Here is a 17,105-nt window from a genome sequence, read left to right on the forward strand (position 1 = left end):
ACAAGCTGTTTTAGGACTGACCCAGAACTACATGAGTGAGTTCAAGGTCTGACTCAGTCTCCACAGATGAGGTGACAGTCACCACTGTCGAGACGGAGGTGGATGTCATGACATGGTCGCCTCAGTGCTGCACGCTGGTCAAAGCATCATTGGTCCAGCAGCTCTGGCCAGTTTCATGGCGAGGCTTCTTTTTAACAGTTTTCACACCGGGAAAGTTCCCCGACTGGGCACTCGTCGATGAAGATGTCACTTTCGAGCTATGGTTTCTTTAGAAGAACTGTTATATATAGATACATACCTCCTGCTCATTGCCAGTAGGTAGTTATAACTAGCATCTAGTTTCCATAGGAAAAGCTTTTCGTTTGCTTATAACTTTGGTGTCGTTTGACGAATCTTCGCAAAATTTTCCCCCAAAAAAGTGTCCTCTTGTATCTTGTTGTGCATTGAAAGTTTCATAGTGATTCGTCAAGCGGTGGCCGATAAAAATTCGGTTCCCAATGTTGGGGAGAGGAGTTGGCTTAAGGGCTGGGGCGGTCGACCTTGAATCTGGGGAACTGGGTTCAAGTCTCGGCAATGACGCTGAACATCCTGTGATTCTGGGCAAATCACTTAATCTCCCCATGCCTAACAAATATGAATGTGTGTCCTCATGTAACTTTACTGGTGCTATGTAAAGCGCTCTGATACCCGATTCGGGTCAAGTTCGTGCTATATAAAACTCTGCAAAAAAATAATGTTAATTTCTGTAGATGTCTTAGACACGACTACAGCCCAAACTGCTAAACAGAATTACACCAAATTTGGCAGAAAGCTAGATCTTGGTCCAGAAAGGTCTCTTTTTGTGATTTGGTTCAAATCCATTCAGTAGTTTTTGAAATGATAAAGGAAAAAGAAATGTGTATATCTAGGGATGCGGATCCTACGCAAATCTGACAGAGCTCAGGCTGAGATCTTATTGGCTGCTAACACTTCTACCAGGAAATGTTGGCAGCAATTTTGGGATTCGGACTAGGTTGAGTCCCTGCAAAACGTTTTTTTAAAAATGAGAAAAGGGCAGGGTAGGAATACCCTGACCCCCTAGGCCTGGTGGTGGGGTCCCTCAGCGACCCTGCCAGGGCCGTTAAGCATTTTTTATGGTTCCCATGAGAATTGCGGCGGCTTCACGAATCTCTGTAAATTTATTTAAAAAAACACAAGCGTGGACATACTTTTTTGTTTTCGCTTGGTGGGAGCTTTGATAGCTTCCGCCAAGTGAGAGCAAACAGTAAGTCTGCTCCCAGCGGGCGGGAGCAAGGAAACTGCTGAAAAGCTAATTTGCTGGGCTCCTCAGAATGGGGTCCAAGGGGCCCAAATCGGCCTAGGGATGGAGGCCGCACAGCTCCCCTTCCACTAATTGGCTGGCCTGGGGGGATGGGGTCACTGGGGCCGGTATCAGCCTTGGGAGGGGAGTCACATTACCCCCTCCCCTTTTAGAAATTGAGTAGCCAGCAGGGGTTGGGGTACTGTCTCCTCCCTATAATTGCCTCGTAATCAATGCAAGTAAAATAAATTACTCCGATTTGTTTTTTTTAAAAGTTACTCTTTCTTGCTTCCAATTGTTGGCATTATGCTGTATATGGTGTCTTACTTCCCTGTGCTCAAGGAGAGAGCAGGCCTGTCTGGAAATGTCTGTGTAATGAAAGAAATGTGTATGGAAGTACCTGTGATTCAAGTACAAATGTCAATACTTAATACTAAGTTTGTTTAATAGACGGGACAACTGTACTTTCCTGATAGATCGCATTGGTGTGAAATGCATTTGGGAAAAAATTAAACTATTAAGAAGTCTAACAAAATAAATCAGGAAATATGGAGGTTATCTCTTTCGAAATTCCATCAATTAAGCACAACGTTTACAGCTTTAGGCATGTCACTTACCAGTCATCATGCATTTAAGTCTAATTAGTTTAACTGAATCCAACAACCCCTTGAACATTAAATGCATGAAAGTGCTTGGTGCGCGGCTCCCCTGGCTAGGTTTGACGGCTCCCCAGGGAGCCACGGCGCACAGTTTGGGAACCACTGGCCCGAGGGATTGGATTAACATAAGGTAATTATATATTACTTAACGTTTAAGAAACACTAGAAATTCACAGAAAAATGCAAAGATTACAGGGATGTTATAGTTGGGAAATAAAATGTAAAAAACCTTAGAAATTCACTAACAAAGGTTGGAGGGACATTATAGTTAAGTTCAGATTTTACACGCAGAAACTATAGAAATTCAACAGTTTAAAAAAAGTTTTTATATAGCGCAAACTAGACCCGAGAATAACAGGTATCAGAGCGCTTTACATGAGCACCAGTTTCGTTACAGATAGACACATTCATTTTTGTTAGGCATGGGGAAATTAAGTGATTTGCCAAGAATCACAGGATGTTGAGCGTCGTTGCCGAGACTCGAACCCGGTTCCCCAGTTTCGAGGTCGCCCATTCTAGCCTTAAGGCTACATCCTCTCCCCATGGCAGTCATAGTTATTCTTATCTCAAGAAACTAAAACTGGTGCCCTTGCCATGCCCTGCTACTTACCCCGCATAGTACATCAGTAATGACATCTTGTATGACATCATTCATAACATCACTGCAACATTTGCAATAAAATTATTGATGAGAAAACTGTGCATGGTGGGGGTGCGAGTTATAGTTACCTTATGACACAAATTACAGTTTTTTGAGATAAGTATAACTATAACGGTTGAATATCTCTGGTTTGAGCCTAATGTCCCTCAACCTTTAGGGGCATATTCACAAGGATCTATCGCCGAGTTAACGGCACATTATCGCAGCCAAAGTTGTGATAAACTTATCGCCCCAATCACAAGCTGGTGTTAACAGCCCACAACACCAGTTTACCCGCGATAGCAGACACAAAAAACATCGCCACAGATGACCCCCGTAACTATTGCTAATGAGATGCAGAGTAGGCGTTCCCGTGCCAAAAACCCGCGACAACACTACTCCACAACATTCACAACGACCAGCCAGAACTGCGATAAGAACACAAAACAGGCGATAAGGCATGTTAGCGGCAGGAAAATAACACCTGCTCTGACCTGGTGCAAAGTCGAACCACAGCCTGCACCACAAAAGGGAGCACAGCCCACAGCCACATCGGAAGGGCAATAGATGCCATGTAGCCACTGGTCATGTGGCCCGGACAACCAAGAGGTCCACAACATCCCCGCCACCACCCCAGGACTACAACACCCACCAGGAACACCCTCCCAGACCACCACAGAGGCAGCGCAGACAAAGACAGCGGACCCCCAGGAAAGACACCAGCCACACAGACCCAACACCTGACAATGTCATTGCCCACTACAGGCTCAAAAGGACAACCATCCTACGCATCCTGACCAACAACGCCCAACAGGCCGACGACAATAACACAGCGGACAACCAACATCCCACCCCACACAAAGCTGCTGGCTGTGCTGCACCACTTGGCCCCTGGTACCCCCAACCAACACCCGCCAGAGTCGGAGGAGTTACACAGCCAGCCACATCCAAGTTCCTCACACCTGTCCTGGACATCACCATCAGCCTGGTGCCCCAGTCCCTATACGTCCAACACAATGCGCAGGATCCGCTGGACACCAAGCAAGGAAGCTGGATGCACGTACGTGTTTGGGGCAATCCACAGCACACATGTCATACCTGTGCCCCCTGGTGACACAGCACACAATCACCGCAACAGAAAGCACACGTCTCACATCAATGTGCAGGCAACAACCGAACACCGTGGAACCTCCACCAATGTCACCTCCAAATACCCAGCCAGTGTGCATGTTCCCTAAATCCTCCAACAGTCCATCAGCGACCAGCGTTCCCAGGATGGGACCAAGGGAAATGTACAGCCCCTTGGCAAGTTGCAAATGAACACCCCACTCACCTCAATCCCACAATCATGCAACTCACAACACTGGCAATGCACACGTCACAAAATCACAACCAACATGCAAAACAACATGCACACACACCAGACACGCAGAACAACTCACAATGGTAACTTGGGCAAGCCGTGAACATGGGCCATCAACGGCATGGCACCTCAGCCACAGACTGGCCCAATGTGGGGAGAGGTGGCAACCAGGCATGTATGGAGGAAGCAGGAGAACCATGATTGGGAAAGTACACAATGCCAAGAGTGGCGGAGATGTGCTGGACAGACCGCAGTATGCCGAACACACCCATATCCATGGCGACATACACCGCTGGTGCATGGAGTGTAGTGGACAGTGGACGCAACCATGTCACCCCAGCCAGCGGGGGAGTTCACGGAAATTTTGCCTGTTACGTCCTCCCGTAAGCGTGAGCGGAGTGGGGTGGTCCGGTGTACGCCAGGCCAGCGAAGGGGTGTGAATAAAAATCACGTAGCCTTGGGCATGGTCCTCTTCCGTAAAGCCCAACTTCTCTGCCACTGCGGTGCCTCTCACCACGCCACGAGGCCGACGCCATCCTCGTGAGCGAAGTTGCCTGCGATCCTGTGCGCCTGCCGTACCCCGGCCCACTGGACCCTGAACCCGTCAGGCCCGCCAGGCCACACCGATGTGTGTCAAGGAGTGCCCACCACGTGCCTGCGCAAGCTCTAAGCCTGAGGCCCGTGACCGTGGCAACCTCTCAGACCATCACGGCCACCACGACACAGGCCTGCTTTAGTCCTTTCTCGTTGATGTACTCTACTGCCGCCTCCGGCCTACACTACGGTCAAGTATGTCACACATTTGGAACTGAGTCTTGATTACACCATGGCAGTGAACATTATTTAAGGCAGAGTTCATGTCACTATACTCCCTTCGATGTGGTGCCATCAAGTCTGTGCATAGCATCACAACCACATGTGTCTGTGGGCCTACGCAGACTACTGCCCTCGGCCAACGCTGCGCAAGAGTAGGTCACAGAATTGGAACTGAACATCGATTATTCAAAGACAGAATACATATCGCACGCAAGGGGAGGCGTAAGAGGATGACGCGTTGCAGTCCGGAGGGAATAGGATCATCGTTACGGAGGTGATCAAACACTACCGACAACTGCCCTGGTGTCACTAACTCTGTGTATCGTGAGTCAACGACAGGTGGGTGTGGGCCACTGCTGACCGCTGCCTCCGGCCTACACTGCAGTCCAGTAGGTCACAGAGTCTTGATTTAGTGGAGTTCATATCAGTGTACCGGCATCATCGCAGACTGCATCCCCTCTCAGCACCGGTGCCACTAAGTCTGTTCCCCGACATTCATGGACACTCTCTGGTCGTACATTTGTGGCGTCTGAGTCTATGGACTAGTGTTAGAGTCGGGGATCTCTGGTTGCCGCAAGGTCGCCCTTGTGTCAAGCAGGAACCCTCTCCTCTACGTCAGGGCGCAGGATAACCCCTCGCGAATGACCCTTGCTCACCCTCTAGGTGCGTGGCGTGAGCAGCCAAGGCGATTCCTCAGGCGTTGTTGGTTAAGCACTTACAATCATACACACAGTAAATACATCAATCCCCCCAGAAACGGACACCAGACTTGGATATATAGAAAAATACGCTTCTTTATGTAAAAATAAGGATATATATCTCAGCAGACTTATCACAAGACCAACAACGTTTTCGCTATGCCACCAGGTTGTAAAGCAGGCAAATGTTCTTTGTTCGTAGCTTCAAATGGAGACCTTGTAGTCTCTTGCAAATGTTACTTGTGGTTCCGGTACTCACAGCGATCGGCTCCTGCGAACGGGGAAATAAGGCGTTGCGGGCCCCGAGCCCGATACTGGAACTTCTTTCGTGATGTGGAGAGTCGGCACAGGTCGGTGCGACTCTCAGCTTGGGAAGTGTTCTTGGGTCCTCAATCAGCAGGTGTGGGCAAGTAGGCAGGCGCGGCCAGCGACCCTTTAGCACGGCGGTGCCGGAGGGTCTCCACAGCGGGGGCGGCGCGGCCTGAGATGTCCGGGGATAGCGAAGCGGGGTCGCAGGGCACGGTCAGTGCAGCTGGATGACCCGGCGTAGATCACAGTCGTCGGACGGTTTCCGGCGGGAGGGGTGATAGCGCGGTCAGCGCGCTCCAGTAGCAGGCGGTGACAGGGATGCAGGCGACCTGGCCCGGGGACAGAGAGCGGCTCTGGACGGAGCGGGGCTCTCACGGGTTTGAGGCAGGCAAGCTTCTGAGTGTCACGGCCCTAGGAGGGGCGATGAGGGGCGCAGTCTCTTTCCAGCGGGATGCACACACGGCTCGAATTGGAGGACGAGCAAAAGCACAGAGAACCCACTGGTCCAGGGGTTCAGTTCAGGGGGCAAGCTCAGATCAAGCCCTTGGAGAATGTTCAAGCACAAAGTAGCAAAGTCTTTTCAGTAAGTCTCTTCCTCTCCTTTCTCAGCAAGGCAAGCAGCAGGCCAGCTCCTCCAGCGTCTTCTTCTCCTTCTAGTCGGGCAGAGGTTCTTTGTGGTAAACAGGATTCTGATTTCTTAGGAGCCAGGCTCCTACTTTTATACCATGATTCTTTTGTTCTTTAGCGCCAGGGGGCCTAGGCCTGGCTCAGTCCAGGTCTGGAGCACTTTGTTATGGTGACTCTGCTCTTTCCTTTCAGCAGCAGGGCAGAGACATCAGCCGCCCCACAGGGGGCGGCGCCGGCTTTGTGGTGGCAGAGCACAGGTCTATTCAAGAGTCAAGGTGTACTCCTCCCACCCATCCTGGTGTCATCTCTCTACCCACCACCTGGCAGCCAACCTGTCTCTGGGGATTCCCCAACCCTGCTCCTTACTGTTGCTAGGCAGAACACACACACACAGCAGAGGCGGACTGAAATGGCCAGGTCAATAAATACTAACTTTCTAAAAGTAGTATTTACAAACCCAGGATACTAAAATAAACTTGACTACAAGAAGTATTTTATTATTCTGAGTTCAGGCATACTAAACTTGACATTCTACCATGCTCTCTGAGTCCACTGGGGTCACAGCGTGTAGTGACTCCAGCAGCCCATTCTGGCCTATGGAGAGCAGGTAGCCTTCAATAGTGAAAAACGAAAAATGGCTGTAATTCACTACTAAGACATGCCACACACATCAGGGCATGTCCTACCTTATGCCTACAATGCACCCTGCCCTTGGGCCTACCAGAGGGGTGGCTAATATGTAGTTAAGGGAAGGTTTAGGGACTGGCAAGTGGGGGCACTTGCGCAGTCAGCGCGACAGTACCAGACCGCGCACAGGGTCTGCGGTGGCAGACCCTAGACATATTTTACAAGGCCGCTTTCTGTGGGTGGCGCAACCAGCGCTGCAGGCCCACTAGCAGCATTGGCATTCACAAGCCCTGGCACTCCTGGTGCACTTTACTGGGGACTGACAGTAAATCCAATAAACCAATCCTGGACACCAATCAATATATACATTTTACCATAGGGAGAGCATATGCACCTTAGCACTGGTCAGCAGTGGTAAGGTGCCCAGAGTCATAAAACAGCCAACAACAGGTCAGAAAAAATACAGGAGGAAGGCAAAAAGTTTAGGGATGACCCTGCAAAAAGGGCCAAGTCCAACAACTAGGGGCTAGTTTTCATCCTCATGTAGCTGATACTGAATTGGTGGTGAAAATGAGGCTGTCGCTTTCCACTCCACCATTTGCTGCTTCCGGATAACATCAGATCTTCCGCATCATGCCCTGGAGGACACCTTCCTCTGTCCCCGGCAAGACTCCGCCACATTCACCTTTGACATCGATGAGGACCTGCTCACTGCGCGTGGACCTACCACTGGAAGTCACCGTTCCGTGGCAGGGTGCCTGTGCCAGCCACTGTGCATCCGGGTCCACTAACTCTGTGCTGGTCAGGTCCGGGACCCCTTCTTCTGAGATATTGGATGGCCCCTGAGGCGATGGCCTTAGGGTCATCGACGCCATGTGTCTGTGGCCCTGTGCTGTCCGCTGCCGCCGGCCTCAACTGTTATCCACCAGGGCTCTCACACCAAACAGAGTCCTGACCGGCCCGGACGTCGCATCACCACAGGAGGCACAAGTCACCACCCCCAGGACCACCTCCATCCACCATCTGCCAGAGTCAAAACGGTGGTCCTGACAGACTTACGGAGTTGCTCACACCTGTCATGGATGCCATCATCAGACTGATAACCTGCTCGGCACTCCAGGTGCCACTGACTCAGTGCACCACAAGCCATCGTCCATTACTGATTGAGTTTTGTGCTGTGGAGAGGTTGCGCATACTGGAGGTACCTGGTGGGCTAGTTGCCCCCCAGGGACCCTCAGTATTCAAGGGGAATTAATTCCCCAACTTACAACTCACCAGGGGCGCGTTTGCACAGTGGTGAAGGAGGTGGGTGGGGCTTAAGGTGACAACGCCCTGTGGCGCTTTTTAAGTTGGGGAATTAATTCCTCTTCAGTCCTGAGGGTCCCTGGGGGCCAACTAGCCCACCAGGTACCTCCAGTATGCGCCAGGGAGCTGCGTTGCAGAGAGGTGTTCAGAGGCCATGCCCCTTTTTACACCTCTCTGCAACGCAGCTCTGTGGCGCTTACTAGAGGTACCTGGTGGGCTAGGTGGCCCACCAGGTACCTCCAGTAAGCGCCACAGAGCTGCGTTGCAGAGAGGTGTAAAAAGGGGCATGGCCTGGACCACCTCTCTGCAACGCAGCCCTGTGGTGCTTACTGGAGGTACCTGGTGGGCGAGTTGGCCCCCAGGGACCCCCAGTATTGAAGGGGAATTAATTCCCCAATTTAAAACACGTTTGCAGAGTGTTTCTGTGTGGGGGTGGGGCCTCCGGCATGATCGTGGTCTATTTTTTTTTTTTAGAAGCAGGCTGTGTGGCCCCCCCTTTTCCCCCTTCTTTTGGGCCCTGGGGACCCCATCCCCCAGGACCTGATCCCTTTAAAAAAAAAGTTAAAAAATGAACGGGAAGGGGGCCGTGTGGCCCCCCTCCTGTGGCCAATTCCGGACCAGGGGACCCCATACCCCGGGGCCCGCCTTTATTTATTTTTTATAGGAAGGGGGGGCTGCATTGCCCCCTTCCTGGGCCACTTCTGGCCCCGGGGACCCCATCCCCCAGGGCCTGACCACTCCTTTTTTTTAATTTAAAATATCTACAGGGGAGGGGAGCCATGTGGCCCCCCTCCCTGGCCATTAGTAGCCCCGGGGACCCCATCCCCTGGGGCTGGCCCTCTCCTTTGGGAACCGTGGGGGGAGCCCCAATGCCCCCACAGTCCCTGCCTGCACCCCGCGTCCTGCGGGAGACGGCATTGCTTTTCCACATGGGGAGCTGCTAACATGCAGCTCCCCTTGTGGAAAAGCAAACTGCTTTGCTTCATTGAAGCGAGAGCAGCTTTCCCTGCTCTCACTTCAATGAAGCAAAGCAGTTTGCAATGACAGGGCGGGAGCAGCAAGGCTCCCGCCCTGTCATTACAAACAGCTGTGTCCCCGGAGTGGGCACCCCGGGGCATTGCAGGAGCCGGCCCTGGGGGGTAGCAGTCCCCAGGGCCATCACAGGCTCAAGGAGGGGGGCCGCGCGGCCCCCCTCCCAATCTGTACAAAGCCCCGAGGAGGTGGTGGTCCCCGGGGCTTTGTACAGATTGGGAGGGGGGTCAGTGATGTCATCAGTGATGTCACTGACCATGTCATGAGTGATGTAATATGTGACGTCATCACCGGTGCATTGCGGGCTCACGAGTTATAGTTAGCTCAACTAACTATAACGGGCACATTTCTCTGCTTTTATATGAGTCAAATGTCCAACTAACTATAACGTCCCTGAAACCTATTTGGTTTTAGTGAATTTCAAATGTTTTTTAAATGCTAATTCCTAACTATAATGTCTGTAAAACCTATGGTTTTTTTCAGTGAATTTCGAAGGTTTTCTAAATGTTAAATTCATATTTTAATATTTATAATACCTATATTTTTTCTATTTTTTTTTGTAATATTTTGGAACTCTATTATCCTTTATTTTATTTTAAAAATGATGTAATGTTTTATATCTTCAAAAAAAAGTATGTATATCTTTTCATTTTTTTTAGAGAAAACTGGAGTCCCGTACCGTTAGTGTACCAAGCTCCATCAGCACGCGAATCCTATCCGCCATATTGCTAAACTTGTAAAGGATGCGCATTTCGTATCCGACTCTTCCTGTTCCTCTGATAGTCGTTCTTCCCCCAGGGCGGCGGCAGCTACCTGGCGGGGCTTGGGTGTTTGGTTCTGCGGGCAGCTCGGGTCATTGGCGTAATGGCCGACTCGCTGGCATCGGTGGCACGTGACATTGGCTCGGAACCCTGGACGCATCGGGGGGTTTCCCCGGCCGGCCGGGGGCGGGGTGCTGGCCACGGGTGTTGCCGGGAGGGTGTCTCTCCCTCGCCCCTGGCCTCCTCCTCCTCCCCGAGGACGGTGCTGGCCTTGGTTGCTTCGGTTCTGCTCGTGCGGTCCCCTCCGGCCCACTCGGGTGCTCTCCCATCGGTCAGCTTCAGCGGCGAGCTGCCGGGGGTCGGTCAATTTACTGTCGAGGAGGTGCTGCCTGAGCTCGACGAAGCAGTTGTTCGACAGGTGTTCCCATACCATAAGGTTGAAGAGTTGTTCGTAGGTCGTTACATGGCTCCCTTTGATCCAACCCTCGAAGGCTCGGCTGAAATAGTTTACGTACTCCACCCAAGTTGTACCCGGGATCCGGGTGCAATCTCTGAACCTCTGGCGGTACATCTCGGGTGTGAGGCCGTAGCGGGTGAGGAGGGCAGCCTTCATGTGGTCGTAGGACGACATTTGGTGATCTGGGAGCTGCAACAGGGCATCGCGACCTTCGTTGACGAACCTCCCCCATAGTCCAGCTCCCCAATCACTCCGGTCGATCCGGTGGGAGGTCATGGCGATCTCGTAGGCTTTGAACCATTGCTGTATGTCGTCTTCTCGGACATACTCTCGGACAACATCCTTGGGGATGTGGACTTTTTTCTCGGTTGCCCCTGGGGTGTGCGGTCGCTCAGGCACCCCCGGTTCTTTATTCTGTTTCCGAAGTTCTATTTCCGCCAGTTTGCGCTCGTGTTCGAGTGTTATTCTTTTTTCCTCAAGCTCTCTCTGTCTCTGTTTTTCTTCTCGTTCCTCTCGGAGCCGCAGATGCTCTAGATTTAGTTTCTGCTCGGCTAACTTTAGTTCACCGTCCATCTTGAGTCGTGCCATTTCCAACTCGTGTAGTCTGGTCCTTTCTCTTTCCTGGATCTCCTCCTGCGAGAGGCCCGTTCCCCGCTCCTCGGGAGCCGTGGCGTTCCCCTCTGGTGCGACACTGTTTTGGTCGGAGGATCCGGTGATCCCAGTTTCTGCCCACGACTCAAGGGCGCGCTTCAAATCATCTTTGGTACTCAGGCCGGTGGTAGCAATGCCTAGTTCCATGCAGAATTGTTTAAGTTCGCGGTGGCTATATTCTTCCAACTTATCCATTTGGAACTTTTCAGTGGAACCGCTATCTTTGGCTGACATCGTGGTTTTGTCGTGGGGTGAGCTACTCTCTGTACGATTACGCGTTGATTCGGATCGCGCCGCTGGCCACCAATGTTAGACGGACCGGGAGGGTCGGCCGAGGACAAGGGGAGAGGTCTCCGGGGAGAGCCGTCTCCAGCGATCGTACAGACAAATAACTTCCCCCCCACAGACAGATACCACACAAGGAGATGAGTTAGCGTTCTTTATAAGCACTTCTTAAGGTACGATGAAAAGGTACAAGGAGGTCTGGACTCAGGGGTCCCCTCGATTCAAGTCTCTCAAGATGGGAAAAGGGGGTAGCGGGATAGTCTGGTTACCAGTCTGGTAGTTGAGGTGGTATGGTGGGTAGCTCACAATCCTCGAGCTTGGTGGTCTAGCTGGTACGGGCCGCGGCAGCGCCAGCAGGTCCCAGTGAAGATGGTCGATACACGGTCCGCGGCAGCGCCAGCAGGTCCCAGTGAAGATGGTCGAGGTGCGGTCCGCGGCAGCGCCAGCCGGTCCCGGTGAAGATGGTCGTTACAACGGGCCGCGGCAGCGCCAGCAGGTCCCGACGAGGATGGATATTGCAGAAGGCCGCGGCAGCGCCAGCGCCAGCAGGCAGGTCGATAGTTCACAAGATAGGGCTACGGCAGCGCCAGTAGTCCGTCAAGGCTGAGTTCTCTCGGTATCTCTCGACTCCAGGATACAACTGCCTTCCTGCTCCGGAGCTGCTCCAGTTATAGGGCAGGTGCCCTTTGATGTCCGGACCCTTGCACTTGGAGGTCGGAGGGTCCGGGATGAAGGTGTCCAGACACCCAGCGGGGGGGTGGAGCCGGTGCCTGGGGGAGCTGGAGGCGATCGTCACCTGGCGGGGGAGAGTCCTTGGCGCTTCGTTCTCCCATTGACCTGCCAAGTGGTCCGCTCACCTCCTGGGTGGATGGTGGTGCCGGGATGTCGGGGCCGGCCAGGCCCAGGGTTAGGGTCGGGGGGATGCCACGCGGCCTCGTGGCGCAGGGCCCAAGATGGCGGCTTGACCCGGCCGAGGGAGCCGGTGGTGGCTTGGGCCCGTGATACATGGAGGTCCGAGGGCAGGAGTTCCGTCGGGCGACGGGGTGCGGGTGATTCTCGTGGGTCCCGCCTGGTGGGCCGGGGCTTGGGCCCTGTCATGCGGGGAGGGAGCAAGCCCTTCGTGTGGCCTGTCCAACATGCGTCCCCCCCAGCTGAAGGCGGGGAGAGTCACCCATCTCCTTGGGGACTCTCCTCGTCGAGGCGGAAGAAGCGGGACAGGCCATCTGCGTTGGCGTGGTCTTGGCCCGGTCGGTGCTCCACGGTGAAGTCCATTCCCTGCAGGGAGATGGACCAGCGCAATAGTTTTGGGTTTTCCCCCCGCATCTGCATCAGCCACTGCAGGGGTCTATGGTCGGTTTGTACCCGGAAGTGGGTACCGAAGAGATAGGGCCGGAGCTTTTTGAGGGCCCACACCACTGCAAAGGCCTCCCTCTCGATTGTGCTCCAGCGCTGTTCTCGGGCCAGGAGACGTCGGCTGATGAAGGCCACCGGCTGGTCATGACCCTCGGGGTTCACTTGGGAAACGACCGCTCCGATGCCGTGGTCGGAGGCGTCTGTCTGTACTACGAATTCCCGACTGTAATCGGGGGCCTGGAGCACAGGGGCGGTGCACAGGGCGGCCTTCAGCTTTTCGAAGGCCGCTTGACAATCGGGGGTCCAGTTAATCCGCTTCGGTTGGTTCTTGGACGTGAGACCCGTGAGGGGCCCCACAATGCTGCCGTAGTCCCTCACGAACCGCCGGTAGTAGCCGGTGAGCCCCAAGAAGGCTCTGACTTCGGTCTGGGTGACGGGAGGCTGCCAGGACTGGATGGCAGCAATCTTCAGTTGCAGTGGGGCCACCAGGCCGCTCCCCACCTGGTGCCCCAGGTAGGTCACGGACCCTTGACCAATTTGGCATTTGCCGGCCTTAATCGTGAGGCCGGCCCGCTGGAGGGCCTGTAGGACCTCCTGGAGGTGGAGGAGGTGGTCGGACCAGTGGCGGCTGTATACAGCGATATCGTCCAGGTAGGCAGCGCTGAACTCTTCGAGCCCCGCCAAGACCTGGTTCACAAGACGTTGAAATGTAGCGGGGGCGTTATTCATGCCGAAGGGCATGACCTTGAAGTGGTAGTGGCCATCGGGGGTAGAGAAGGCGGATCGTTCTTGAGCCGGGGTGTGAGACCGATCTGCCAGTAGCCCGCTGTTAGGTCGAAGATACTGAGGTAGCGGGCGGCCCCCAGCCGGTCGATCAATTCATCCGCTCTGGGGATAGGATGAGCGTCGGTTCGGGTGACAGCGTTCAAGCCCCGGTAGTCGATGCAGAATCTCAGTTCAGGTGTGGTGCCGGGGGCAGCGGCTTTGGGGACCAATACAACCGGGCTGGCCCAGGGACTGTCCGAGGGCTCGATGACCCGGATCGTGAGCATTTTGGCCACTTCCTCTTGTATGCAGGCCCGTACCCGATCTGGTACGCGGTAGGCCCGGTGTCGGATAGGGGGACTGTCCCCGGTGTCCACGTCGTGCAAGCACCAAGGGGTGACCCCGGGAGTGAGGGAGAACAGTGAAGCGAACCGCAGCAGGAGGTCCCGGCAGCCCTGGCGTTGCTCTGGGGTGAGGGCATCGGAGAGCCGGACCCCGTCCACGGAACCGTCGTTCTCCTGAGTCTTCAGGAGATCCGGGAGGGGTTCGGAGTCCTCCTCTGCTCCACTGTCTGTAGCCATCAGGAGGCTGAGTTCTGAGCGCACAAAGTGTGGTTTGAGTCTGTTGGTGTGGAGGACCCGAAGGGGGTTCCGGGGGGTCCCCATGTCGATGAGGTAAGTGACGGGGCTTTTGCGCTCGACCACCTTGAAGGGCCCCGTCCACTTATCTTGCAAGGCACATGGTTCGGTGGGGGACATCACCCACACTTGTTGTCCAGGTTCGAACTCGACGGAGGAGGCATTGTGATCATACCATCTCTTCATGTCTTCCTGGCTGGCCTCGAGGTTCGCCTTGGCCATCTCCCTGAAGCGCCGGGTCTGATTACGTAGGGCCAGGAGGTACTTGAAGACGTCTGGAGGGGTCTTTAGGGGGGCCATCTCCCAACCTTCTTTGACTAGGCTGAGGGGCCCTCGCACAGGGTGCCCGTACAGGAGTTCGAAAGGGCTAAAACCGAGGGACTTCTGGGGAACTTCTCGGTAGGCGAAGAGGAGGCACGGGAGTAGTACATCCCACTGGCGACGGAGGGGCTCTTCCAATCCCCCAATCATCCCCTTGAGAGTGCGGTTGAATCGCTCCACTAGTCCGTTCCCTTGGGGGTGATAGGGGGTCGTGAATCGGTAGGTGACCCCGCACTGTTGCCAGAGGGACTTCATGTATTTGGAGATGAAGTTCGTGCCTCGGTCGCTGACGACTTCTCGGGGGAAGCCCACCCGGGAGAAGATCCCCATTAGGGCCCGGCCAACCACCGGAGCTGTTACAGTTCGTAGAGGCACCGCCTCGGGGTAGCGGGTGGCGTGATCCACCAGTACCAGGATGAACCTATGTCCTTGTGCCGTGCGGGGGTCCAGGGGCCCCACAATGTCTATTCCTACCCTCTCGAACGGGGTGGTGACCACTGGGAAGGGTTGTAGAGGGGCCTTCAGCTTACGGCCACTCTTCCCGCTGGCCTGGCACGTGGGGCAGGACCGGCAGTGGTTCAGGGCGTCGTTCCGCATCTTCGGCCAGAAAAAGTGGGTCACTAGGCGACTGTAAGTTTTGTCTTGGCCTAGGTGTCCAGCCAGGGGGACATCGTGGGCCAGGTTGAGCAGGAAGTCTCTGAAGCGGAGAGGTACCACCAGTACTCGACCGGCCCCTAGCTCTGCGATTCTCTGTTCGCTGTATAGCAGGTCGTTCTCCCAGTAGACCCAGTGAGTTCCGGTGGAGTCCCCTGCGCTCTGGGCGCTGGCTTGTTGGCGGAGCCCCTCGAGGGAGGGGCAGGTCTTTTGCTCCTGGCGGAACTGTTCTTGGGTGGGCCCCCCTTCTTGACGCCACTGAGCCAGGCCGGGGACGTCCTGGGGTTGCGCGTCCCCTTCGGTCGTTGGTTCCGGGGGGTTGGCCTCGTCGTTGTCTTCTACTGGGGCGACCGGGGGCGGAGGTGCTGGCCATTCCGGTTCTTCTGGTCGGGGAACGGCACGGGCGGCCATGGACCGGGTGGTTACGCAGGCCCAGTCCGGGAGGCCCAGCATCCCCAGGTGCTCTCTTCTCTCGACGGTGGCCCACGGGGAACTCTCAAGGTCATTCCCCAGGAGGCAGTCCACGGGGGCATCATCCCGGACCGTCACTTTCAACAGGCCGGAGACCCCTCCCCATTCGAAGGGGACGCAGGCCATTTGACACAGACTTTCGGAATTGTCGGCTGAGCGGACGGGGCAGAGAATGTTCGGCAGGATCTGCTCGGGTTTCACCAGGTGACAGCGGACGGCCGTCACACTGGCGCCTGTGTCACGTAAGGCCTCGGCCCGATGCCCATTAATGGTCACCCACTGACCGTATTTCCTGGTGTTGGCGGGTAGGGGAGCCCGCGGGACTATGTCTTTTCCCCCTAGGCACGCTAGAACCATGGCGGCCGGTTCCCACTCTTGCTGGGCCGGCTCATACTCTTCCTGTTCCTCTGATAGTCGTTCTTCCCCCAGGGCGGCGGCAGCTACCTGGCGGGGCTTGGGTGTTTGGTTCTGCGGGCAGCTCGGGTCATTGGCGTAATGGCCGACTCGCTGGCATCGGTGGCACGTGACATTGGCTCGGAACCCTGGACGCATCGGGGGGTTTCCCCGGCCGGCCGGGGGCGGGGTGCTGGCCACGGGTGTTGCCGGGAGGGTGTCTCTCCCTCGCCCCTGGCCTCCTCCTCCTCCCCGAGGACGGTGCTGGCCTTGGTTGCTTCGGTTCTGCTCGTGCGGTCCCCTCCGGCCCACTCGGGTGCTCTCCCATCGGTCAGCTTCAGCGGCGAGCTGCCGGGGGTCGGTCAATTTACTGTCGAGGAGGTGCTGCCTGAGCTCGACGAAGCAGTTGTTCGACAGGTGTTCCCATACCATAAGGTTGAAGAGTTGTTCGTAGGTCGTTACATGGCTCCCCTTGATCCAACCCTCGAAGGCTCGGCTGAAATAGTTTACGTACTCCACCCAAGTTGTACCCGGGATCCGGGTGCAATCTCTGAACCTCTGGCGGTACATCTCGGGTGTGAGGCCGTAGCGGGTGAGGAGGGCAGCCTTCATGTGGTCGTAGGACGACATTTGGTGATCTGGGAGCTGCAACAGGGCATCGCGACCTTCGTTGACGAACCTCCCCCATAGTCCAGCTCCCCAATCACTCCGGTCGATCCGGTGGGAGGTCATGGCGATCTCGTAGGCTTTGAACCATTGCTGTATGTCGTCTTCTCGGACATACTCTCGGACAACATCCTTGGGGATGTGGACTTTTTTCTCGGTTGCCCCTGGGGTGTGCGGTCGCTCAGGCACCCCCGGTTCTTTATTCTGTTTCCGAAGTTCTATTTCCGCCAGTTTGCGCTCGTGTTCGAGTGTTATTCTTTTTTCCTCAAGCTCTCTCTGTCTCTGTTTTTCTTCTCGTTCCTCTCGGAGCCGCA

Source organism: Triturus cristatus, chromosome 8 (genome assembly GCF_964204655.1).
Source record: "Triturus cristatus chromosome 8, aTriCri1.1, whole genome shotgun sequence".
In the NCBI taxonomy this organism is placed as follows: Eukaryota; Metazoa; Chordata; class Amphibia; order Caudata; family Salamandridae; genus Triturus; species Triturus cristatus.